This window comes from Balaenoptera borealis (genome assembly GCF_965194805.1).
Source record: "Balaenoptera borealis genome assembly, chromosome: 4".
NCBI classification, from domain to species: Eukaryota; Metazoa; Chordata; class Mammalia; order Artiodactyla; family Balaenopteridae; genus Balaenoptera; species Balaenoptera borealis.
The window spans coordinates 34,674,573-34,702,359 of NC_138861.1; the positions used below are offsets into that span (position 1 = coordinate 34,674,573).

The 27,787-nt window shown below is 43.1% G+C and overlaps 1 long non-coding RNA gene across 1 annotated transcript in view; it reads right to left on the reverse strand.

Annotated features, from left to right (window-relative positions):
• LOC309627823 overlaps positions 1-27,787 on the reverse strand; it is a 108,657-nt gene that overhangs the window by 73,540 nt on the left and 7,330 nt on the right. The window contains exons 2-3 of the long non-coding RNA XR_014243974.1: positions 21,351-25,635; positions 18,056-18,260 (exon numbers count right to left, since the gene is read on the reverse strand). This is a non-coding gene — a long non-coding RNA (uncharacterized lncRNA). The remainder of the gene's footprint in view (positions 1-18,055; positions 18,261-21,350; positions 25,636-27,787) is intronic.

A 27,787-nucleotide genomic window follows, 5' to 3' on the forward strand; every position in this document is an offset into this window, starting at 1 on the left:
CACATCACATCTTGCAAGGTTTGGTGGAATGGGTGAATGAAATCCCTAATTGAAGAATCATGGAGTTGGGGATAGTGTGGGCCATCTCAAATGGAGCAATACTGTGAAAACAAAATGTCACCTGCCATATCAGTAATCAAAGGCTGTTGCAGCCATCAAGCCATCATATTACAGCCGCCCAGATGATGAGCCCTGAGGGAACTCAGGATGGAGACAATGCCCTCAGCTGTAGCCACACCCACAACGGTGCACCCTGAGGAAACTCAGGATGAAAGAACATAGGATACTGGCCCCAGATAGCTGAGGTGCATATCAAAGGCATGATTGCAATGAGCCCAAGTTTTGCATCTTCCCATACAAAGAAAAGGGCTAAATTCCCTAACTTGATATATCTGGTTTTCTTTAATTGACAGTAATCTTTTGATTCCAACTACCTGGTCTTTTGTTGCAAAAACTCTTATATATCCTGGCTCCCCCCTTGTCTCTTCGAAACAGTCTCTCAGAATTACCTGAGATGCTGTGTCCCAGGCTTAAGTCCTGAGTTTTGTCTGACAAGTAAAACATGACTCTCAACTTTTAGGTTATGCATTTTTTTTCAGTCAACAATACCTAAGGGGTATCCTTAATCTGGACCACTGAATCCTGAAACTAGACCCAAAATTTCACATTTTTGTTTGTGCAGTTTTCCAGGGGGACTCTAACAGCTTTCTTCAGATTCCCAGCGGAGTCTATGATCCAGTTAAGATAAACTTTTACTCAGTACTAGTCGTTCTCAAAGTGTGGTCTCTGGACCAGCAGCAAGAGCATCACCTGGGATCTTGTTAAAACTGCAAGTGCTCGAGCTTCACCTTGGACCTGCTGAATCAGAAACTCCGAGGGTGGGGCCCAGTGATGCATGTTTTAAGGATCCCTCCAGGCAACTCTGATGTGCGCTCAAGTTCAAGTTTAAGAACACCACGCTCTACTTTCTTTGGATTGGCCTCTGTTCTCAACCAGCTGAAAAGGCTTCCCTTATCTCCTCAGAAAACTCCCTTTTTTTGACCTTGTTCAAGCTCATCTGTAATTCTACTGAATGGCGGAAGCTTTCCAAGCCCGGAGGAACTAAATTCAATTTCTCCCATCATCTGGAAAAAGCCACCTCCCCCAACTCCCACCCTAACACAGGATATTCACATTGTTTCTTAAAAGAAAAATAAATAAATACAGAAACCCAGAATCAAAACTTCAAACCGACCACAAAAAGTACTTGGTGTGTGTTTGGATAATATGTGCATAAATATGTGACATGTTTATTTTATTGTTTTAGAGCTTAAACTTCTGGACTAAAGGAACTATCACTTATATATACTCTTGGGCAACAGAGGAGCTAAAGACATTTTTTAAACACTGGGGAATAACAAAAATATCCCCAAATCATGATTCCGTCTGATAATCTGCTATAAACTCACAGGGCTGGGTTTAATCGGTGTCCCTGGAATTGCCTGCGTTTAAAATGTTCATCAGAGGTTGTGTCCCCTTGGTGCTCTAGCTACTGCATGGAATATATGACAGCTCTGACCCCTCTTCCCATGGTCGCCTCCCTGTGGCATTCTGTGCCTCTGGCTTAGCTTTCCTGGGAAGAAAAACTGAAAACTTTCTTGGTCCTGAGCCATGCTCTCATCTGGGATAAAGATTAAGAAAGAGGAAGGGAGCTTTTGCTCAGATTATAAATGCCAGATGCTGCCAAATTAATGGTCTGACACAGCCACGTCGTGCTTACTTCAAACTTTTGGTTCTCAAACGTCCTTTCTACAGAATGTGCTGGTAACTGTCAGGAATCATGGAGGAGTGGCCCCCTGCATTCATGAACACTCACTCTAAGATTGCCACCGATAGAATAAAGGGAAATCCTTAGACCTTATTGCAGTTTATCAGCTTTCATGTAGCTCAGAGTTTCCCAGATTGGACTTCCATACCCGAGGGAACCATGAGAATTGTTAAAGAGGTCACCATGGTGGCTTCAAGCCAAGAGGACATATACCACCATCGACGAAAGGCATTTTGCCTGGGACTTAGTATTGACTGATAGGAAACCACTCAGTTGTTATAAATGAAAGAGCTCTTTGATCGTTTTCCTTGCAAAACCTGAGGAAGAGTAAATGGGTCAAAGCTGACGTGTATAAAGAAAGTGGCAAAAAGAAATGTGAGTGATAACAAAATAAAAAGGAGAGAAAATATAGTCCGAGAAGAGAATGTAGAGAGAGAGATTAAGCAGTGAAGAAAGGAAAACAGTGCAACAGAACCAACTGTTTCTAAGCGAATGTTTTTAATCACAGTAATAACTTTAGGCATGGCCTCCAGGGGAGAAATAGTTATGAAGGGGTCTAAAAAAGATTTATTGGCTCAGTATTACTGAATTTTTCTTTGGCCTTAAGCTGAAATATGTTTTGGCCAGCACTGCTCCTGAGCCTGTCTTTAGGTAAAATTTTGAAATTTTGTTCAGTTGGATTTTGTTCAAATGGATTTTAATTTTTTTTAAGTATTGCATTAAAATATCATTTAACTTGATGACTAAGTTCTTTTGGCACCCCTTAAATTTTGCCCCCAAGACGAGTGTCCTATTTGTCTTACCCTAATGCTGGCCCCATAGGGCATACCGTTCTTCAGATTTTGGTTGGGTACTGTCAGAAGAGATGGAGAAACAAAGGTATTTCTTTCAAATGGAAAGTCTACTTGAGTGTCTGGGTTCAGCCGAATGTAAACTTTGAGGCTGGAAGTTCTCTTGGGAAGATATTTTCCCAAATTATGGGGTTGGAGAAATGCTTGTACCTTGAATTCGATGCGAAGACTTATTCTGAATAAAGTTTCTTCCATTTACATCATCTAGCAAAAGCCAGGCAAACACTCTTCTCATGTTATCTCTTGCTCTGTCACAAACATAAGGCACTAAAGTGAAACCAAAGACTTGTCCTGCCAAGTCTGATGAGAAAGGCAAACCAGAACCAAAGCAACTCCCAGGTTTACACTGCAGTGTGAACCTGATGAGATTCTCCCTGGAGTAATGAAAGAAGGTTCAAGAAACACATGCTTTGAATGTTTATTTATCTGTTCATGTGGGAAAGGATATATAGATCTGGGTTCATACGTATTACGTCTGGATCTGTAGACTCCATCAGGAGACCACAGAAATGCATTTGGATGAAGAAAATCCTTGTAGAACAAAAATAAGTAACTGACTTGAGAAAACCTGATCTCATGCTACCTTTAAAGAAAACTACAATGGTATGTTCATATTGCAAAGGTGAGTGACTGAATTTTGCTACATGCAGTTAACAATAATAGTTTTTATTATCTTGTTATCATTTGTGAAGGGAGAGCAGCGTATTAGGCATTTTACTTATGCTGTTATTTTTATACTCATAATAACCATGAATGGGAGACTGTACTATCTGCATTTTCCATGTGAGGAAACTGAAGCTTAGAAAAGTGATCTGCCCACAGCCAAACCAAGCAGTTTGTGAGTCATGGGTGGAGCCAGATTTTTAACCTGAGTCTATCTAATTCCAAAGTCACTGCGTTTCCCTCTAAACCAGGGGTATACAGACTACAGACCACATGCCAAGTCTGCTGTGCCACCTCCGTCTGCAAACTAAGAATGGTTTTTACATCTTTAAATGGTTGACAAAAATCAAAAGAAGAATGTTATTTTGTAAAGTGTGAAAATTACATGAAATTCAAATTTCAGCGTCCATAAGTAAGATTTTATTGGAACACAGCCACACCCATTCATCTCCTTGCTACCTGTGCTGCATTCACAGTACAACGGCAGAGTTAAGTAGTTGCTACAGAGCCTGTACAGCCTACAGCCTAAAATATTTACTATCGCGTCCTTTAAGACAACGTTATCCTAAGTTGGTACTAACATTTTTTTTAAGGTCATTTTTTTAAAATCCCAGCAAAAAATTAAATAACCCAATCGAAAAATGGGCAGAAGAACTAAATAGACATTTCTTCAAAGAAGACATACAGATAGCCAACAGGCACATGAAAAGGTGCTCAACATCGCTAGTTATTGGAGAAATGAAAATCGAAACTACAATGAGATACCACCTTGCACCCGTTGGAATGGTCATCATTAAAAAGTCTACAAATAACAAATGCTGGAGAGGGCGTGGAGAAAAGGGAATTCTCCTACACTGTCGGTGATGTAAGTTGGTACAGCCACTATGGAAAACAGTATGGATGTTCCTCAAAAAAATGAAAATAGAATTACCATATGATACAGCAATCCCACTCCTGGGCATATATCTGGACAGAACACTAATTCAAAAAGATACATGCAACCCTATGTTCATAGCAGCACTATTCTCAATAGCCAAGACATGGAAACAACCTAAATGTCCATCAACAGATGAATGGATAAAGAAGATGTGGTGTATTTACACACACACACACACACAATGGAATACTACTCAGCCATAAAAAAAGAATGAAATAATGCCATTTGCAGCAACATGGATGCAACTAGAGATTATCATACTTAGTGAAGTAAGTCAGAAAGAGAAAGACAAACACCATAAGATATCACATAGGTGGAATCTAATATATAACACAAATGAACTTACCTATGAAACAGAAACAGACTCACAGACATAGAGAACAGACTTGTGGTTGTCAAGGGGGAGGAGGGGTGGGAGAAGGATGGAGTGGGAGTTTGGGATTAGCAGAAGCAAACTATTATATATAGGATGGATAAACAACAAGGTCCTACTGCATAGCACAGGGAACTATATTCAATATCCTGTGATAAACCATAATGGAAAAGAATATTTTTTAAAAGTATGTATATATATATGTGTGTGTGTGTGTGTGTGTGTGTGTGTGTGTGTAACTGAATCACTTTGCTGTACAGCAGAAATTAACACAACATTTAAATCAACTGTACTTCAATAAAAAAAAAATCCCAGCATTAGCAGGCTCTTTTCCCCACTATAGATATAGCCAGTACTCCTGAACCACATCTCTGCTCTGCTCCTACAAGAGTTAAACCTCCCTGCTCACACCTCCAGCCTACAAGGGAAAGCTCGTTCCTACCTTAACATTCTACCAATCAGATCAAGTTACTTTCTTCTTTAATTTAATTCCCATCTACACGGAATAGAACAATCTAAACAAGCACATAGATGTGACGGCTGGTTTCTTGATAAGTCATGAATTTTTGCCAATCCCATGGCTGATTACAGGAATTACAAACGAAGCCAAGAGAGATCACATTTAAGTAGCAGCAAGAGAATATTTTTTCAAGCTGTATAATTCTACAAATAAAGAATAACAAAATTATGGCAAGGTAAACACCACCACACCACAATGCAAACACAAGGAAGATACTACAGCAAAATTCTCTGTCTACATATCTAGTTTTTAACGCCTTCTTCCAAAGGATTTCTGCTGCCTACATTTCCTCTGACAGTCACTCTGCTGACTTGGCATCACAGACGTCATTGTGCAAAATGTTCTGGGAATCCAACAGTCAATTCTCAGCGTCCTAGATCTAGCCCCTGAGCGTTATTCATAATGCTAGTGTCATCGCCAGGAGCCAATTGTACACCCATAATCCCCTTCAAACAGTGGGAGGAAGAAAAGTAAAGAAATGTCAGTCTCAGGCACATCAAAGGTAAAGCTAAGAGAGATGCTGTAATTCACAACAACGATAGTTTTTTAATGACTCTTGCCATCCACTAAAGGAAATCATTGAACAGTAATGAAGTATTATTAACAGGGCTGGTAGAATGCTCTTCCTTGGATAATGAAATACAGGTTTCTAGGCCAATATAAATTTTCTTAGATAGAAATTCTATCTCTTTGCCTGATCATCAGTGGTTTAACTTTTCCCCCCTCATCTTCAGCCTTCGTTAAATCATCTTTTCATAGGAAAAATATTCTCAGCGACCTAAGCACACAACCAACTTTCCATGAAAATGAAGTCCATTTCTCCATTCCCCCCACTCCCAGATTTCTGACACGTTTCATATTTTCTAGAGTCTGCCAAAGTCCAGGGAGTGCCAAAAATACCTCATGCACCAATCTGGTTTTCAGAACGACCTGATATGACGCAGTTGAATTTTGACAGGCTAGCAGAAAGGAAATGACTTAAATCAGAAGCAGGCTTGGTTTAAAACTGTCTTGTCTGGTTGTTTTCTTTTTTTCCTAGATGGTTCCAGAAAAAATAAATACGATTCTTGTGAGCGCCTGCTTTGGAAATTGTTTTTTCCCTTCTTTGTCATTCTCTGTGTGAATCCCAACGGGCCGCTGAAGAGAATTTTCCAGGAGCAAAGGAAGGAGAAGAGCCAATGAAAAGACTCAGTTTGCTCTTACTAACCTAACTCTTTTTCACTCGTGGGTGAGCTGTTGAGTCAGCCAGTAATAGGATCATTGTTAAAGACTTACCGGGTTCCTTGACCCCAGGAAAATAATCTCCTTTAGTCTAGAACCAAGACCAGTTTGCAAAGTTCTCTTTGGGACTCTTGAGAACTAAGCCAAAAATAACTTAGATAACTAAGTGGTTCAGGACCAAACCTTTAAAATTTAAAGTACTTAGGAAGGGCTTCCCTGGCGGCGCAGTGGTTAAGAACCCGCCTGCCAATGCAGGGGACACGGGTTCGAGCCCTGGTCCGGGAAGATCTCACATGCCGCGGAGCAACTAAGCCCATGCACCACAACTACTGAGCCTGCGCTCTAGAGCCCGCACGCCATAACTACTGAGCTCACGTGCCACAACTACTGAAGCCCACACACGTAGAACCTGTGCTCGGCAACAAGAGAAGCCACCGCAATGAGAAGCCCGTGCACTGCAACGAAGACCCAACGCAGCCAAAAATAAATAATTTATTAATTAAAAAAAAATAAAGTACTTAGGAAGAAAAACAAGCTTTAAAAAAAAGACAAATCCCAAGGAGAGCAAAGAATAACCCTTTAAAATGTGGGAAGGAGCTGAGTCAGACCCTGTCAGCAAGCTTCACTGAGGCCTGGGGACTTGTAGCAACACGATTTTTTTTTTTAAACTTACACAGCAACTTTGATCCAAGGATCTCAAAGTCTTCTACAAAAGTCAAATCTCCTAATGTTCCATTCAAGGGGGGGGTGATTCGAGGGGGTTGTTTCCCTAAAGCGGAGTTTCTCCTCCTTGGCACTACTGACATTTTGAACTGGATAATTCTTTGTTGTGGGCCCACCCTGCGTTATCTGGGACGTTTAGCAGCCTCCCTGACCTCTACCCACTAGATGCCAGTAGCACCACCATCCCTTCCCCTGCTGGTGACAACCAAAAATGTCTCCAGTCCTTGCCATGTGGTCCTTTGGGGGACAAAATGGCCCCCAGTTGAGAAGCACTGTTCTAAATGAAAAAATCAAGGCACAGAGCAGTCAATGAACTTAAGTAATAGCGTCCAGCCAAAAAGCAGTCGCTTAACTGGAAAAAGAAAATGATGACTCCCAAGTCCCAAGCATAAGGCCCTGACAGCCACTTTACCCCACCCCACAGGAAACTCACTGAGACCCTAATTTATTCCTTGAGTTGGTTAGTTCTGAAAACACATCCACTAAGACTGAGCTGCAGTATAAATTTGCCCTCTTGCTGCACTGAATCCTTGGCTGGGTTGAATACGTCTGACTGGTGTTCTCCTCCTGGGGAGTCACGAAGTCAGTTCTGAGACTAATTCCGTTCTCAAGGAGAGCAAGTCCGTATAGCATGAAATGGACCAGAAGCAACCCTGTAACTGTACGTGTGGAATCGTTTATAGCTTAAAGCCTTTACTAAGAGCAGAGCTGCTTGTGTGCAGGATCGGGTGGGATGAGGAGCCCACAGGATGACTGAGCCGAGCGGACTAATGCTTTCAGATGTTGTTATCTGATAAGTCCCTCAACTACATAAATTTTTGTCAGAGCACTGCTTGGAAATGATTGCAACATGGACTTGTGTTAATTGATTTATTTAAACAGAACATTTCATTTGCATACACCTTTTTTTGATATGTCAGTGCCCGTCCTTGTTAAATTATAAGAAGCCTGTCCCCTCCCTCTTCTTCATTCACATCGGTGTGTGAACTTGTTGCTCTCCCCAGGTGAGTCAGCGAAGTCAGGTACAGATTAATTTGAGCAATAAACCACCTCAAGCAGTTTGGGACTAGAGACAGGTGTAAGAAATTATTTTTAAAACAAACTCTGCAAGACACACAAGAGAAATGTGCTGGCATGCTGGTGCTGGGTATAAGTCTCCACCACTCAGCTCTATATCATTCAATGAGCATATGTTGAGGGCCCACTGGCTCCAAGGCCCTGTGCTGATGCTACAGAGAACACAACAACGCCCACAGTCAGGCTCTGATTTGATTTTTTTTTTTTTTTTTTTTTGCATAGGCTAACAGATAAACTATTGCATATGCATAAGTAATTATCCAGTGAGGCAGAAGGTAATCAGTGCTTTAAAGAGGAACAGGCAAAGTGTCTGTTTTTGGCATTCACAATTTTGGGTCTCATTATACCACAGAGAATTAAGTTTTCATCATGAGAGGGCAGCTGGGATAGAGTAAAAGGAGCCCTAAATTTAGGGTCCCAAAAAATCTGGGCTGAATCCTGGTTTTTTTCATTCTCTAGAAGCACACCTCTGAGCATGTTATTGTACATCACCCCTCCGTGCCCCCATTCCTTGTCTATAAAAAGAAAACAAGAGTGCCTCAAAGGGTTACTGTGAAGAGCACCACTTTTGTTAAACTTTCAGATGAATATTATAATTTCTAGGGCTAGGATTTAATCACAGCTATTTTTTGTTTACTACTTACTTTGTGCAAAGTCCCTTCATATATTATCTTTACCCTAGACAACAGTCCTATGAAATAGCAACATTCATTTTCCTTTTATAGATAAGGAAATTGAAGGTCAGAGAGGTTAAGTGATTTCTCTGAAGTCACGCAGCTGGCATCCAACAGACTCTTGAGTCAATTGAACCTAGGCCTATTGAACTTGAGAGCGTGCATAATTTCCACATCACCATGCTGCCATTTCACCATAGGCCCTATTTTGCATGAAATAACAGAAAGTATAAATAAATGAGTTAACATGGCACTCGATAAAATATCGGGATTGATAAAATAACCATCAAGGAAAATCTTGATTTACCATATTTCAAGAAAACAAACAAACAAACAAATACAAGTTACCCTCTACAAGATTCTTAAGAAAATGAGACAAAACACATGTCCTTTCCCTGTTTCAACACAGGAGCAGAATGAGGGCCTGAAAACTTCAGGAGATTTTCTGGGTTCGTGATTGAACTCAGAACCTAGCATGCCTCTCTCACCCAAAAAGAAAGAAAGGACCAGCCTGTCACTGTGTTCTGGAGTATGAAGATGAGAAATAATTGGTTAGTTCTCCTCAAGAAATAAAGACATCTTCTTCTTGGCAGACTGTAGTAGGACATATCAGGCAGAAATCATCTATTCTTATGCTTTTCAGATTGAGAATGGTGCTTTTCTGGGAGAAAACAGGGAGACACAGAAACATGAAAAGTAATGAAGGCCAACAGGATTTAGAGAGACTCCTCCAGTAGAAAGTAGTCTATTATGGGCTGGCTACGTAGAGCCATCTCATTTAATCCTTAGGACCACGAGATGTGAGGCACAGGCTATATCACTATTTTGCAGATGACAAAATTGAGGTGTAATGACCCTTCTGTTTTGCCCAAGGTGTCTCTGGAGTAATCGTTGGTGTTGCTTTATGAGAACCGGCCGCCATCAACACGGAAGTGTGTCCTCTCTGCCCAACCCCTGCCCCCAACCTGGGCCCGCCTTATTCCCTGAGCACAGGCTCACTTCCCAATCCCCTGCTCTGGTCACCCTCCATCAGGCACACGGGGGCCACCAGCTGGAATGTAAACCAGCACAGACAGTATTTCCAATGACCTATGACCTTTGAACTGACCATAATTTGACAGCCAACCCTCAGTTATCTACAAAAGGTTTGCACGTCTCCTTGGCAAACTCCAGCCACAAATGTGTTCCCCCAATACAAGGGAATCATTCCCACCATGGAAGGGAATCTTCATCTCCACTTAAGCACAGAATTAGGAAGATAAATCTTTAAGAAAAAAGGAATCACGTGATGCCTCCCAAGCCAAAGAGAAAGCCATTCTTTTTGGATGATCTATTGCCCTCCTCCATTAAGGCAGATCAATGGGGTTCCCTGGAATCTCTAACCTTGCACCAGTACTGAAGACTAGGTATTAATCTATTTTTATAAATGATGAAAATAAGTCTCAGAGGTTAAGCAACTTGCCTCAGGCCATCCAGGTGGTAGGTACCAGCACTGAGGCTCTTCAACCTCGCTTAGCTTTGTAAGGCACTCTCCTCCCAGTAAAACAAACAGCGGAGTGAAATGAAGGGGAAATACTCCTTCACTTTAAAAGCATGATTAAAAACAGTTCAAACGTTTGGCTCCATTATCCAGCCTTTACCTTGCTGGCTACCTACAGTGACTGTTACATTTTATTCTGGCCTGGCTATCTAGTAACTTTCAGGCCCCTGTCAATGTCTTGGCTCATTAACTAAAAAATACTATTAATATTACCTCCAATATTCAAGAAGCAGATTGATTCAAAATCCTGATTCCTCAGCCAGATACTTACTGCTGCCGCAGGTCCAAAAGGACAGAGTCATCTGTGCCCACATGCTTTGTTACCTGCTGAAGTTCTTCCCTACTCTGCGGAGCTGGGCAGGCACAGCCCCTCTAGCTGTGCCTAGTTAAGTAATGAAGACTTAGCCTAGAAATAGGTTTTCTGAGGCCAGCGGTCTCCACTTTTAATCTACAATAGCAAAACCCGGAGGGCTTGTTAAGACATGGGTTACTAGGCTCTGCGCACAGAGATGTTGAGTCAGTACATCTGGTGCGGGGCCTGAGAACTGGCATTTCTTTCAAGTTCTCTGGTGATGCTGATGCAGCTGGTCTGGGGACCACATTTTTCTTAATTAATTAATTAATTGATTGATTGATTAATTTTGGCTGCATTGGGTTTTCATTGCTGGGTGTGGGCTTTCTCTAGTTGCGGTGAGCAGGGGCTACTCTTCGTTGCGGTGCATGGGCTTCTCATTGTGGTGGCTTCTCGTTGCGGAACACAGGCTCTAGGCATGCAGGCTTCAGCAGTTGTGGCATGCGGGCTCAGTAGTTGTGGCACGCAGGCTTCAGTAGTTGTGGCTCGCGGGCTCTAGAGCGCAGGCTCAGTAGCTGTGACGCACGGGCTTAGTTGCTCTGTGGCATGTGGGACCTTCCCGGACCAGGGCTCGAACCCGCGTCCCCTGCATTGGCAGGTGGATTCTCAACCGCTGCGCTACCAGGGAAGTCCCTGGGGACCACATTTTGAGAATCACTATTATAGGCCCCCACTCAGACCGTGTCCCCAGGGTTCTCTGTCTCCAGATGCAGGAGGACACGAGACAAATTCAAGGCAAGAGCGTGCTTCTGTACCAGGGCAAGAACTGCTGGTCGGTCTCCCCTTCCCAGAGCCCTACTCAGTTCCTTCTAGGACTTCCAAAGGTCCAAGGGGCCCTTCTGATTGACAAGTACTTCAGTCCCACCTCTTTGAACCAGCCTCGTAAGAAAAAAAAAAAAAGGAAAGAAAAACAAAATTGAAAGGACGATCTGAAGAGCAAAATAAGTTCCCCTCCCCTCCCAAAGGGAATTCTAAGCAGTAGCAAAAGATGTCAGCCTCCTTGTCCCTCCCCCAGAAACGCCACTCCTTCGTATCATGGCCCAATGGTTGATCTTCCTCTTTGTGTGGGGAGCTAGATTAAGCTTAGATGTGTCACTCTCAAGGTTTACAGTCTCCTGCTGTGTCAGACAAACTACATTTTGCAAATTACCATAAAATAAAGGAATTGATACATCTACTAAAAATATTCTTCCAGAAATTTTATTTGACCCTCCCAAAGAAACATGCACAGAAACGAATCAACACATCTGCACACAGCAACTCTCCAGTTATTTTTTCTCTTTAGAGAAAGAAAACCTATAGTTTCCAAAAGTGCTTTTAACCACACAAATTAGAGAGGTTGGAGTTAATTCTATAACATATTAGATGGTTGCTTGGATAACGATTGATTTTTTTTTTTCACCTCAAATGACATTCAATTAAAGAACATGTATAAATCATCAGCTGTTTCCAGCTTGAATGGTAATTTATAAAGTTTTAGGGGTGAGAACATATAAAATATTTTGCGCTTGGAAGATGTGTTACAGGCTGAAATGTTTGTAGGAAATATCCTCTCCGTGAAGAATTCCTGCTCCAAAATGCCTTGATTAATTACCATAAACAGCTTTGAGGAAAAAGGGCGCAGCATATCACGTCTGGCAGGACACTGGCAGAGTTCGTTGGAAACTCCAACGCAGGCCAAACCCAGAGAAGCCAGGCCCCTTCCATTCAGGGCTGCTCCAGCTCCAGGGAAACGCCTTGGGCTGGGGACAGTTCTGGAAAGGCTCTGCTCTAGTTGGCACTGAACCGAAGTCCATTCCTTCTTCTGTTCCCAGATCCCCCGAGAGAATGAGTCAGCTTCAGGGCCCTGGAGGTGTGGGCCGTAGCTGAGACCTGGAGGACCCTATCAAGAATAACCCCAGTGCCCTGACAGCTCTTCACTGTGAGACTGCCCTCCCAGAATTCCAAAATGGAATGAAGCATTATAGAAAAGAAATAATAGTATTTACGGAAAGTATCCTGCTGAGATTTTTTTTAACATACATTATTTTATTTAGTTCTCACATTAAACCTGCAAGACAGGGATTATCGCCTCTTCTGTTACACATGGGGAAAAAAGCGTGCTCAGGGAGGTTAAAGCAATATGCCCAGTATCACACAGCACATTTGTGCCAGAACTAGGATAAGGACAAGAGCCTGCCTTGTCTACCAGATTCCTCTCATTATCCACAGGAAGAGGAAAAAATTCAAAACAGGTCTACAATACTTACTTAAAGCCATTCAGACATCGAGTGGGAAACAAGCAGTTAGCAGGTTTTCTTCAATGTCAAGGAGTGATTCCTACCACCAGGTCCTTGGGCAACATTTTGAAGTAGGTAATGTTGGGTTTACAACATTCCCATCCCCCAGCCTCCCTCTCCTACCACCCAGGGCCTGAATTACCCCTGCTATTAGAGTCCTTCCAGCTCCTGGAGTTTTCCAGAACCCTGTATGTGGTCTCTCATTCGGTGTTATAAAGACCATGTAATAGTACTAGTGTCTCCTCTACAAGAAAAACAAAACAAAACAAAACCATCTATAACAGACAGGCAAACATCTCTTGCTTAAAAATGAACCTTTCCCTTCCCACCACTAACCTCTTGTCAATATTTCCAAATGCTTCCATATCCCCGGGCTCAACTTGTGAAATGAGAGTAAAATGTATCTGAGTAATTTGTATCACTCAAATGAGAAACGGGTTCAACTCTTCCAAGAGGGATCTGTATTTTAGAACTTTCAGTGAATTTCTAATGCTACGTGGGGAATTTTATGAGCTGGGAGGTCTTTCTAGATGTTTTCCTTCCCGATTCACTCACTTTTCACTTTCATTCCCCAAGCAGTGAGGGGACTGCTTACATAGGTATTCCCCATATGAAAGCGTGTCAAATCAGGTTTAACATAACCAGGTTTTGACTTGGTGAGCCTTCCTGCTGCTGCGGTTTCTCCCAAATAAGGAGACTGAATCTTTCGATGAACAATCCTCTACCTAGAAATGGAATCATGCCAAGAACACCCACTGGAGTCAAGGCAGCCATGGGACTTCCCCAAATTCCAGAAGAATTGAATGGTGTAGTTTCCTCTCCCAAATACTTCTTTAAATACTTATGTCACCAAAATATTATGTCACCAAACGTTTAAATTTTTTATGCAAAGTAGTCAAAATAGTCTTCGTTCAGACATGCTACTTGCTTAGGATTTTTGAATAGCTGGTAAGACCTGTTTTGCTTATTAGCATCAGAGCACACACAGCTAGAGCCAGAGCAACTCTGAGAAACTGTAATGTTACACTGGATATTTACTTTTGAAGCCAGTGTTACATAACGTTTTCTCTCACTCATTACTGTTTTTTTTTTTTATTTAACATTTTTATTGGAGTATAATTGCTTTACAATGTTGTGTTAGTTTCTGCATTTATAACAAAGTGAATCAGCTATACGTATACATATACCCCCATATCCCCTCCCTCTTGCGTCTCCCTCCCACCCTCCCTATCCCACCCCTCTATGTGGTCACAAAGCACCGAGCTGATCTCCCTGTGCTATGCGGCTGCTTCCCACTAGCTATCTATTTTACATTTGGTAGTGTATATATGTCACTGCCACTCTCTCACTTCATCCCAGCTTACCCTTCCCCCTCCCCCTGTCCTCAAGTCCATTCTCTACATCTGCATCCTTACTCCTCTCCTGCCCCTAGGTTCATCAAAACCTTTTTTTTTTTTTTTTTTTAGATTCCATATATATGTGTTAGCATACAGTATTTGTTTTTCTCTTTCTGACTTACTTCACTCTGTATGACAGTCTCTAGGTCCATCCACCTCACTACAAATAACTCAATTTCATTTCTTTTTATGGCTGAGTAATATTCCATTGTATATATGGGCCACATCTTCTTTATCCATTCATCTGTCGATGGACACTTAGGTTGCTTCCATGTCCTGGCTATTGTAAATAGTGCTGCAATGAACATTGGGGTGCTTGACTCTTTTTGAATTATGGTGTTCTCAGGGTATATGCCCAGTAGTAGGATTGCTGGGTCATATGGTAGTTCTATTTTTAGTTTTTTAAGGAATCTCCATACTGTTCTCCATAGTGGCTGTATCAATTTACATTCCCACCAACAGTGCAAGAGGGTTCCCTTTTCTCCACACCCTCTCCAGCATTTATTGTTTGTAGATTTTTTGATGATGGCCATTCTGACTGGTGTGAGGTCATACCTCATTGTAGCTTTGATTTGCATTTCTCTAATGATTAGTGATGTTGAGCATCCTTTCCTGTGTTTGTTGGCCATCTGTATGCCTTCTTTGGAGAAATGTCTATTTAGGTCTTCTGCCCATTTTTGGATTGGGTTGTTTGTTTTTTTGATATTGAGCTGCATGAGCTACTTGTATATTTTGGAGATTAATCCTTTGTCAGTTGCTTCATTTGCAAATATTTTCTCCCATTCTGAGGGTTGTCTTTTCATCTTGTTTATGGTTTCCTTTGCTGTGCAAAAGCTTTTAAGTTTCATTAGGTGCCATTTGTTTATTTTTGTTTTTGTTTCCATTTCTCTATGAGGTGGGTCAAAAAGGGTCTTGCTGTGATTTATGTCATAGAGTGTTCTGCCTATGTTTTCCTCTAAGACTTTTATAGTGCCTGGCCTTACATTTAGGTCTTTAATCCATTTTGAGTTTATTTTTTTGTATGGTGTTAGGGAGTATTCTAATTGCATTCTTTAACATGTAGCTGTCCAGTTTTCCCAGCACCACTTATGGAAGAGGCTGTCTTTTCTCCATTGTATATTCTTGCCTCCTTTATCAAAGATAAGGTGACCATATGTGCATGGGTTCAACTCTGGGCTTTCTATCCTGTTCCATTGATCTATATTTCTGTTTTTGTGCCAGTGCCATGCTGTCTTGATTACTGTAGCTTTGTAGTATAGTTCTCTTAATCATTATTAAGGAAAAATTGTCTGTGTATTTAAAAATTCAATGTGGGACTTCCCTGGTGGCACAGTGGTTAAGAATCCACCTGCCAAGGCAGGGGACACAGGTTCAAGCCCTGGTCTGGGAAGATCCCACGTGCCGTGGAACAACTAGTCCCGTGTGCCACAACTACTGAGGCTGTGCTCTAGAGCCCACGAGCCACAACTACTGAGCCCACATGCCACGCTACTGAAGCCCATGTGCCTAGAGCCCATGCTCCGCAACAAGAGAAGCCACCGCAATGAGAAGACCATGGACCGCAATGAAGAGTAGCCCCTGCTCGCCACAACTAGAGAAAGCCCACACACAACAATGAAGACCCAACGCAGCCATAAATAAATAAATAAATAAATAAATAAATAAATAAATAAATAAATGTATTAAGAAAAAAAAATTCAATGCTATCTCTTCCAAAGCAGAATAGATAGAGATGCCTTTACTGATGTGGAAGGCCAAGCTTGCTTCCTATAATAGTTGGGAAAGAAAGGAGGGAGAAATATGAATAGTGGGAAGAGGAAACATAGGTACATGTTGGTAGGATAGGAAACATAGGCAGAAAACCCTGCCATCTGCTCTTTATCATGTAATGTATATTCTGCCCAATCACTGGCTCTGAAAGGCACATGCTCTAAGGATGTGCTATGTTAGTGATGTCAGAAGAGCAGAGTATTGCTCCGGGGCCTCTCTATACTCACCATACACTTCAGCCCCTCCCCCCACCCCCAGGCTCCTAGCTATTTCTCAGTCCTTACCAGGCCCTCTGTACTTGGACCTTTGCTCCAGCTGTTTCCTCCTCTAGACACACTCATCCAACCCTCAATCTTCCTCCCACTAATTAAATTTTATTCATTTCTCAAGGCCCATTTCAAATGTTACTTTCTTCAAGATGCCTTTCCTGATCCTTCTCAAGGGGGGCACATTTCTCCCTGTTTGAGCCTCTCAAGCACTATCTTTGGATTTACCAAATGGGCCTTCTACTAGAGTTATTTGTGTTTAATACTTGTTCTTTGACCCCTCCTAGAACTCCTACCAGAAAGGGGTCCATGGCTCACCCATCCTTGCACCTTTAGTGATGCTTGGCACAGTGTCTTGAGCTCAAAAGATATTCAACAGATGTGATATTTAATGGAAGTCAGAAGAAAATTGAGGAAGGGTAAAGAAGAAACATAATCCTAGAATATTCCCTGCTTTCTCCCTTAGAAAAAGGAAAGAAGGATTCTTTTTAAACTCTTCCCATCTTCCAGGCCTCTTGCCCTGCCTGCTTTGAATATGAAATTCAGGTTATTATTATTATAAGTTTTAATTTGGCCATGCCACACAGCTTGCAGGATCTTAGTTCTCCAACCTGGGATTGAACCCGGGTCCCGGCAGTGAAAACGCCGAGTCCTAACCACTGGACCACCAGAGAATTCCCAGGTTATCATTCTTGCACTTTCCCTTCAGTTAGTTGTGATTCTGAACAGAGGTGAGAATACTGGTCTAGAGGGACAAGAGTGGGCATAGGCTGATGCCCATCACGAAGAACAGGAAGTACCAGGAGGCCAGAATTTGGATAACCAGGACTGTTTGCTCATCTCCCACATGGACTTGCTTCATGGCCTTGCAGGTCAATCCCTATATTGGGGCTTTATATCAAGTCCAAAAAAATTATAGTTCAGCTGTGAATTTTTCACAGCTGGGGACCTCCAACAACAGACTCTAGTATCCTGTGGCTTTGTAGTCTCCTCCAGGTAATGGTATATAGATCAGCCTAAATTTTTAACCCCAATCAAAATGTCGGTTTAGGTAGCAATCAGGAAAGATTCTCCCGGTTCAGTTTTTTAATGGTGCCCGATTACCCTTGGGGTATTTAATTCTACTAAGCAATTCAGGATTTCTGGTTACAGCAAGGGCAGATTCCCCCACCAAGCAGTCTCACCCAAGTCCTGCTGCAGAGGCTTCTCTTCTCACAGACACCCCTGCCCACCGGGGGTCAGGGGCCAGGCCTTCTGTACACAGAGGGCTAGTGCTCCCAAATGGCCTGACCCGCTGACAAGGAGGAGAAGTCCACTTGGGGCAGTGTGCACAGTTTCCAGCAGACTTTGGCCTCTGTCCAGGGGTGATGTGAGGTTAAGGAGAGGCTTGCCTTTGGCTCCCCTGCTTCTATCCTGGACATTTCTGTGTAGTGTTTTCCAACCCCGCCTCCCTCCTCTTCCTTCCCCCCCCATCCTGCGCGCTCTGCCAACCTTGGCTCCAGCCAGGTAACTCTCTTCTGGTCCCCCTTTGTTAAGGCATAAACGCCAGGGTCATCTATTTCCATTATCTAAGATCTAGCCTGGAAGTAGAGAACTGGATAGTACCTGTTTCTTCTTCTTCAGCTTCTTCTCTAAGTAGTCCAGATTTTGTTAGTACCCACAACCTCTTGGTTTTCCCAGGGAACAGACCAACTAGAGGCTCAGGGAGCAGAGCTGGGAGACCCAGGTGATAGGGTCAGTGCTCTCAGACTACAGGATGAATCCTTCTCCAGCCAGGCGTCCCTGGGGGCACCTCCTAGACGAATCAGACCTGAGAGAAGAGAAATCATTTTCTTTTTAGCTAGTCTGCACGTGTCCCTCTCCTATGTCCTCACACCACACCCCCAACACACACCTGTATCAGGATCTGAATTTCCCAGCCTCAATATCCTTCTCTGTGAGCCCCTCTTCCCAACTGCCCCCTGCCTTTGTTACCTGGCAACAAAAGCCTGTACGGTAACAAGGACCTATTTGTACAGCACAGGGAACTCTGCTCAATATTTTGTAATAACCTAAATGGGAAAAGAATTTGAAAAAGAATAGCTACATGTATATGTATAACGGAATCACTTTGCTGTACATCTGAAACTAACACAACATTGTTAATCAACTATGCTCCAATAAAAATTAAAAATTTTTTTAAGAAGATGAAAAAATAAGCCTATACAGCAAACTCTGCCACTTTCTCATACAGGTGATTGAGAAAATGCCCAAACCCCCTACATCAGTGTGCTTTTGCCTATGAAAAAGGGTGTGCTACCCAACGGAGAGAGGATGGAAGGGAAGCCAAGGGGCCCCAAGACCATGTCAACCTGCTTTACAGTTTCTCCGGGGGCCCCCCTGTACAATCCTCAACAATGTACCTTCAACTCTTCTCCAGCAATAAGAGCTGTTCACAAAGGTGCCGTCCCCAGCAGATCACACCCCACAGCGGTGTCAGCGCTGGCTGGTATGCTCAGGAGTGTCAATGCCTGGAAACTCCTCAGACACATCTCCTGGGAATTCTTCCCTAGGATGGCAGGAAGGGTAATAGAGCTCTTCCCCATCCATTTCTCTACCCTGATTTTCTATGGCAAATTCGCAAGTACAAAGGAAGAGGACAAGTGTAGTAGTTAAGGCCAAGGTCTTGAAGTCAGGAAAGTCTGGGTTCAAATTGTGAGTACGCAATTTGTGAGTTTTATGGTTTGGAGCAGATGACTTTAGCTTTCTTGGTCTTCCTTTCCTCCAGTGAATAACGGAGATCGCATCTAACTCACCAGGTGCTGTGAAGAAAACACGCGTCCTTACCACAGTGAAGACTCCACAATGGCGGTCATTTCCAGGATTGAGCGAGGACTCAGGTCCACATGGGAATATGTGTGAATGGTGCCCCCTGGAACTGCTCAGGTCAGTGCCTGAAGGTACATTTTACCCCACTGCTCTGGAGGATGTAAGTAAAAAGGAGGATCCTTGAAAGTCCACATCCCTGGTCCGGGAAGATCCCACATGTCGCAGAGCAACCAAGCCCGTGCGCCACAACTACTGAGCCTGTGCTCTAGAGCCCATAAGCCACAACTACTGAAGCTCACGTGCCACAACTACTGAGCCCACGTGACACCACTACTGAGCCCGCGCGCCTAGAGCCCGTGCTCTGCAACAAGAGAAGCCACCGCAATGAGAAGCCCCCGCACCGCAACGAAGAGTAGCCCCCGCTCACCGCAACTAGAGAAAGCCTGCGCACAGCAACGAAGACCCAACGCAGCCAAAAATAAAGAATAAATAAATAAATAAATTTATAAAATAAAATAGGAAGTCCACATGAAGCAGAAGGTAGACAGCTAGTGGGCAATTCTCAGCAGCAGCAATTCCATTTCCAGTTTTGCCTAAGTATAAATTTGGCTCAGGGCAATTCTGGAGCGAGAGAGGAAGTAATTCTTTTTCATAATTTTTTTCTGTATCAAGGGAATATAATGACACATTGCAGAACTTACTTAAAAGGGAGACTTGCATTTTTAATCCAATAAACACCTTGGACTTTTTAAAAGAGCACTGTGAAAATAGAAAGGAACTTTATTACTGTAAGTTTGCGTCAGGAAACTAACTAGAATTTCTGAGTATGTAACGGGGTATTAGGCACGAATAGAAGGGATGTTATGCAGATTAGATATAATTAGACATAACGATTAGACATAATCTTTACCGTCAAGGAGCTTCTAGTGCCAAGAGCAGAGATTCTTAACCTGAGGGTTATGGATGAACTGTGGAGGACCCATAAAGCTCCTGAAATTGTATACACAAATGTGTGTGTATTTGCGGGCAATTTCTGGTCAGAAGGCCCAGAGCTTTCTTTAGATTCTCAAAGGGATCCACGAAAAAAAAAAAAAAAAAAGGTTAAGAACCACAGATCAAGACTAAAGAATCATTTAATTGTAGTAAATTTTCCTATGGAATGCCACAAAAATAGACTATTCACAGTCATCTAATTCTGGGTTTCTCACACTGGTGTAGATAAAGGACAAGCTTAATTCTTGGCTTGCTGAATTTAAAGATAGCCCAAGTCTTTCATTCCTCTGTAAACATGTGATTTTTCAATACATTTGGATTTCTCAGAAATTGTGCACAAAACATGTGCCAAGATCCATGGCCCCATTGGTATTCCATTTGGGCTGCCTTGAGCTGCACAATAATTTATGACCAGCCCGCTGTGTCGAGCCCTCCTCCCTGGATGACTAACAGGAAGAGAACTTTGGCAGCAACGCAAACTTAATGAATGAAAAATGCAAACCTTGCAAATCTCTCTGCATTGAAATCCCCCAGAGTCTGGAAGCAGACACAGTTCCAAAAAGCCTGCATTTCCAAGATGCAATTTACTGCCCTTAGAGGTTTGTTGTGGGCCACCCAAAGTACATAGGCCTGATTCAAACAGATTTTATTGGCCAAGCAGATATGGGGATTTTTTTTTTTAACATCTTTATTGGAGTATAATTGCTTTACAATGGTGTGTTAGTTTCTGCTGTATAACAAAGTGAATCAGCTACACATATACATATATCCCCATATCTCCTCCCTCTTGCGTCTCCCTCCCACCCTCCCTCTCCCACCCCTCTAGGTGGTCACAAAGCACCGAGCTGATCTCCCTGTGCTATGCAGCTGCTTCCCACTAGCTGTCTATTTTACATTTGGTAGTGTATATATGTCCATGCCACTCTCTCACTTCTTCCCAGCTTACCCTTCCCCCTCCCGGTGTCCTCAAGTCCATTCTCTATGTCTGCATCTTTATTCCTGTTCTGCCCCTAGGTTCTTCAGAACCATTCTTTTTTTTTTATTAGATTCCATATATATGTGTTAGCATACAGTATTTATTTTTCTCTTTCTGACTTACTTCACTCTGTAAGATAAGATCAAATGGGGAAATCTGTTGATATGAAAATCTTCATGATAATGATAAGTCACATATTATCACTGTATACTTCAGTTTGATTTGCACACAGGGTCAGGAGAGAGAGCTGATCTCTGCTTCCACATTGCTCTGCTGCATTCCTCCACCGTATCTTGAAGAAGGAAGGAGACTCTTAGCTAGTTATACCTTTGTATGGGGTTTTCTTCATAAAAACAAATGTATATTGAGAAAGAAGCTACCACTGAATTCTCACGGGTAGTAGCCAGGAATTTCATTCATAGACTTGAGCTCAGTGAGGTGAAGACTCTGGGAGGTGCTGGATATAGAAGGGCTGACCTTTTGTTAGCATATGAAAAATAGGCTTTCCTGGGGCAAGGGGGTACTAGTCACCCTAGAAATGGGATTTTATTTCCCCATGCAGGATACAAATTATAGTGCAGGTCTGGAATCCATTATTCAAAACCCTTGAGGCCAGATGTGTTTCAGGATTTGGAATCTTTCAGATTTTTAAAAAGTTAATATGGGGCATATATATAGAATGGATAAACAAGGTCCTACTGTATAGCACAGGGAACTATAGTCAGTATCCTGTGATAAACTGTCATGGAGAAGAATATGAAAAAGAATGTGTATATATGTATAACTGAATCACTTTGCTATACAGCAGAAATTAATACAACATTGTAAATCAACCATACTTCAATAAAATTTTTAAAAACTTAATAGGGGGCATATAGTCTACACCTCAGAGGATGGGACAGCACCCCATAATCAGATAGACTCCATTTTTTCCTTCTGCCCCCATTAAAGTATTGATCATTCCTCCCCTCGTGCTGCCAAGATGGGTACAACAACTACAAGAAAATTATTCTCATACAGGGATAAGCAAGAGCAGGGAGAGAAGGACATGGATTTCTCCTCATGTCTCTCTTTCTTATCATGGAGAAAAAGTCTCTCCTAGAAGCCCTGAGGAGACTTTCTCCAGACACTATTGCCCAGAACTGGGTCTGAGATATCATCTAGCACAAATTCCAGGCAAAAATTTATTCCCTGCACTTGGGAGGGATATATCCTCCCTAAGCACGCTGCTGCCACAGCTGAACAAAAGTCAGTGTTCTTACTCTTACTCAGGGACTATGGAAGGAATAGTATTGGATAAGGCAACTAATGGCAACTACTACCCAGACTGTAATATAAGAGTCAAGGCAGGGCCCTACTTCCTAGAAAAGGAACAGTAGAAACTGCCTAAATGGCATCTGATTAAATTATTAACCGTCTCTGACCCTAATCTATGTGTGTCCTCTAAGAAACCCCTGTGGCCACTGAAACTTAAGACTTGTTACTCAAGTATACACAGACTCGTTTTTATTGATATAACCAGTGTTAGTTAGGGTCCTATCTTAGGACTTGATATTAAGGCACGGTGCTTCACTCAAACAACAATATAAGGGAAGAGGAGGAAGGTAGAGGAAATGGGAGTAAGAGAGTGGAAAATAAAGCTACAGACCAGACCAGGGCATCAGCAAACTATGGCTCTTGGGTCAAATCCAGCCTGTTGCCTGCTTTTATAGATAAAGATTTATTGGTACACATTCATACCCATTGGTTCACACATTGTCTATCTGCTACAATAGTAGAGTTGAGTGATTGCAACAGAGACCACACAGCCTGCAAAGCCTAAACATTTGCTATGCAGTATTTCACAGAAAAAGTTTGCTAATCCCTGAGCTGGACCAATTCCCAAAGCCAGGGGATAAGAGAACAAATATAAGAAGATGATGCTCTCCATTCTCAGACCAAGGAAGAGTCCTGGAGAAACTGACAGGGATCCCAGTAGATGGGGTAGCATGGCAACAGGGAATCTAGGTTAAGTGTCCTAAAATCTATTCACAAGGTGTCTGGGAACTCACATGGTTGTGGTCATTAGGAAGAAGGAAATAGCCAGGGAAAAGCTGGATCCCAGAGCTCACTGGCAGGACTAAAGGATTAAACAGATGACTTGGATAGGAACTCACAATGAAAGCCAAAGTAGATGCATGGTTCTTCCAAATGGGTTTATGAACGAGGGAGGAGTGGGGAAGCGTGCGCGTGCATGTGTGCGTGAACATAAATTCAAAAGTCTGAAGGCAACAACCCCGTAATTAGGGTGAGAGTCCCACAGATGAGCAACTGCAAACCAGGAAAATAGGTCAGCACAAATTTGTAGCACAGAGTCAGAGCTTGGGTAGTCTATTTGCGATAAACCTGCAAGAGAGCTGAATAGTAATCCTTCACTGGTTAGAGGGGAACCTGGGGCTGTTAAATGATTCCTGCCTCAAGTCAGAACTGTTCCGGGAAGTATCTGGAACTGAGCCCCATGGGGAGAGATCAGTAGCTCAGCTGAGAGTCACTGGGAGCAGCAGAGGCAGGGAGGCTGGGCAGAGGAATGAACCTAACTACTTCCATTGGGGGCAATTACTTGGTACTGTTGATCTAGAATCACCACCCTCTACCTTAGATAGCATTAAAGAAAACCCAATTATTTTTCAACTCTCATTTTTTCAAGATTCCCTTCTATTTGTGTAAGTACAAATCCATCAGCTACATCTTTCTTCCCCAGTCTGTACTTTAATGATGTTGTTGTACCATCATGCAAGACTATATTTTAGGTTAATGTTTCCTGGTGGCAGCTGGAAAGGCACCTTAACATCAATATTAAAAAATACTTGGTAATTGCATTGTGAGATGGGCTTCCTGCAGACAGAGAATCCACCCCACGGTGTGAGGATTCTTAAGGCTCCATCAGAGAGGGTGTCCTCTTCTGGGAGGCAGTGTCCTTGACTCTACCCGTTCTTCTGCAGCCCAGATCTCATAGGAAAGCTTCCCTAACCCTTGGAGATTACTGAACTCCCAGAGTAATAGCTTGTGTGAGTCTGGGGCTTCTGAACGTTTTCCCAAGAATTCCTGGCCTTTTAACTTTCTGGTTCCTTCTATCTTCGCTCCTACATCTGTTTCTCTGAGTTTCATCCTGTTATGGGCTGAATTATGTCTCCCAAGAAAACATGTTAAAGTTCTAACCCTCAGTACCTCAGAATGTGACCTTATTTGGATGGAGGGTCTCTGCAGACACAGTCAAGTTAAGATGAAATCATAAAGGTGGGCATTAATCCAATATGACTGGTGTCCTTCTAAAAAGGGGAAATTTAGTTACAGGAGCAGACCCTCACAGAGGGCTAATGAAGTGAAGAGATACAGGGAGAAGATGGTCATCTATGAGACAAGGAATACCTAACGCCACCAGAAGCTAGGAGACAGCCTTTCCCAGCACCTTCAGAGGGAGAATAGCCCTGCTGACACTTTAATCTCAGACTCCCGGCCTCCATAACTGTGAGACGATGCGATTCTGCTGTTTTAAGCTATCTAGTTTGTGGTACTATTTTACAGCAGCCCTAAGAAACTCATACGTATGCTCTACAGGCCTGCGATCAGAGCTCTGCCCCTTGCCTTGAAGTACCAGCAAATCTGCTCAGGCTGGGCCTCTCCTGGGTTTACCACTCAGGTTCCCCAGAGCAGTGGCTGCACCGCCTCCACACTGAAGCCTGCCCCTCACACTCTACCTTCAGAGACACCTCACACTACAAGAAGCCACCTCAGAAGTGTAGGCTGGACCCCTGACCAGGCCCATTTGCCACCTCAAAAGCTCTTGGAGTTCTAGAAAAGAAAACCTCTCCCTTTCATTTCACTATCATGAAGTTTAATGCTGGGGTTTAGGTTGCTGCTTAGATTTGCACCTACAGGCCTTTGTCACTATCAACACAACAGAGCAGCAAGAAGATCTAGGTGTTACAGTGAAGAGGTGGAAAGAGAAGAGAGTCTGGGGCCTTTCCGTTAACTCAGGCTTGGCTTGACAAGATGGAGGGGCTGGTCCTCAGCAATAAACTCTCAGCATGATCAGGAGGGCATAATCTTGAAACGGAATGGCTAATCCAAGGGGCCTACTTAATCTGTATGAAATATAATTGTCAAACATGCTGAAATATTCAGGTCATCTCTAAAGAAAAGTTCTCTTTTTTTCCTCTTCTAAGTAAAATGCGTTGAGATAGGGAGAACCATGTTATGATCTAGGTTAGTGATAAATATCAAACCAGGATCATGGCAGGTAGCACACCCTGGTTATAGAGATCAAAAGCATGAGCTCTAGGGGCAGACAGAACTGGGTGTGAATTACGGTTCTACCTCTTCTTGGCTCTGTAACCTTGGGCAAGTTCCACAGTCTCGGTTTCTTCATCTGTAAAATGAAAATAATAATAATGATCACAGGATTATTGTAAGAATTACGTGAGCTAATCGTGCCAAGGGTTTAGCACAGTGCCTGCCTAATCCTTCCAGAGGTTGTCTATTCCACATTTAAAAAGTCCACCTCTCTAAGCTAAGTGGATGGGGGTTAGTGGGAGGCCCCTAGCTGTTATCGGGTATTGTGCGTGGTTGTTGATAACAGGAACTTGAAATAATGGTTTAAACGAAGTAGAAGACATTCATTCTCTCTCTCTCTCTCTCTCCATCTCCCTCTCTCCCCTCTCTTTCTCTCCCTTCCCCTCCCCCTCTCGCTCTCTCCCTCTCTCTCAGAGAAACAGTGGGCAGCCCAGGGCAAGTATCGTGGCTCACAGTCACCAGGGACTCGTGATCCTTAGCCCTCTCCTCTTTGCTCAGGCCTCCTTATCATGCTGTTTCCTTCCTCAAGTTCACTTCATAAGACAAGATGGAACCCAACCATTACATCTGCATCACAGACAGCTGTCTGTCTCCTTGAAGGAACCTTTTCAGAGTCTCAAGGAACAACTTCTGTTCACACTTCATTAGCCAGACCATAGTCCCATGGTCACACCCAGGTGCAGAGTGGGCTGGGAAAGGCAGGTTTTTAGCGGGGCACTTTGCTTTTCCAAATAAAATCAGAATTCTCTTACTGAGGAAGAAGAGAATGGATTTTGATAAGCAGCTCTGGTCTCTGGAAAAAGAGCCTTCATTCTTCTCTAATTTAATCTTCACACAGGCTTGGAGCAGGAAAGGACCCGCAGCTCTGAGGTCCAGAGAGAAAGAATGGTCACCCAGAGAGGCCAAGAGAGTGCTGAATCTAGGAGATTAGCCAGAATCTCCTTGATCTAATAACAAGGTTATTTCTAGAGACAGAAGAGGAAGAGCTCCGGGAAGAAATGAAGGTCCTGACTTGATAAGGCTTCTCAACATTTTATTTTTATTTATTTATTTTTTAATTTATTTTTTTCTTCCTTTTTTTTTTTTTTTTTGGCTGCATCAGGTCTTAGCTGCGGCACGCAGGCTTCTCTCTAGTTGTGGCATGCGGGTTTTTCTCTCTCTAGTTGTTGCGCTCGGGCTCCAGAGTGCATGGGCTCTGTAGTTTGCGGCACGCGGGCTCTCTGGTTGAGACGCGAGAGCTCAGCAGTTGTGGCGCGGGGGCTTAGTTGCCCCGCGGCATGTGGGATCTCAGTTCCCCTACCAGGGATCGAACCCACGTCCCCCACATTGGAAGGCGGATTCTTTACCACTGGACCACCAGGGAAGTCCCTCTCATCAGTTTAGAGAACAGAACTTGAACAAGTCTCCATATCACTGCCCACTATGATCTGGTGCTTTTTCAATGCCTGAAAGGCAGGTGATGTAAAAATAAATCCTGGACACAGAAACCTGAGTCTGAGAACTGAGTCTACTGCCCCCTCAGTGTGGGGCTTTGAACAAGTCACTCTCCTTCTGGAGACAGAGGCAGGAAAAGGAGTAACATTTATGGAGTGCCTGTTTTAAAGAAGCTTAATATACTTCGTATCATTTTATCCTAACAATGGTGAGGCAGATACGCTTAATTCAGGGTATAGATGATTAAACTGAGGATCAGAGAAGGTCTAAGATCCCTAAGGTAGTCCCTTAGGGAGACCTCTGGCCCAAAACCCTAGATACTGCTACACTCCAGCCATATGGAAATCCTTCCAGTTCTTCAAATGTCCCACCCCATCTTTCCTCCCCACCTTTGTGTACACCATTCTCCCTGCTCGGCACACTCTTCCACCTCTTCATCTGGTGAGCCCCAACTCACCCTTCAAGTCTTAGCTGGAAATTCCCTTCGCTCAACGAGGCCGTTGCCCAAACCAGAAACCAGGTTCTGTTTCCCGTCTATACTTCTTCTTCCCTTGCACTTCCCCCATCAGGGCGCTCATCACTGGGAATGTCTTGTTTAATGACTACCTCCCTCACTGGAACAAGACCCACTGCTGTTTACTGCTATGGGCTTCCCAGCATGGGCTTCCCTGGTGGCGCAGTGGTTGAGAATCCGCCTGCCAATGCAGAGGACACGGGTTCAAGCCCTACTCGGGGAAGATCCCACATGCTGCGGAGCAACTAAGCCCGTGTGCCACAACTACTGAGCCTGCGCT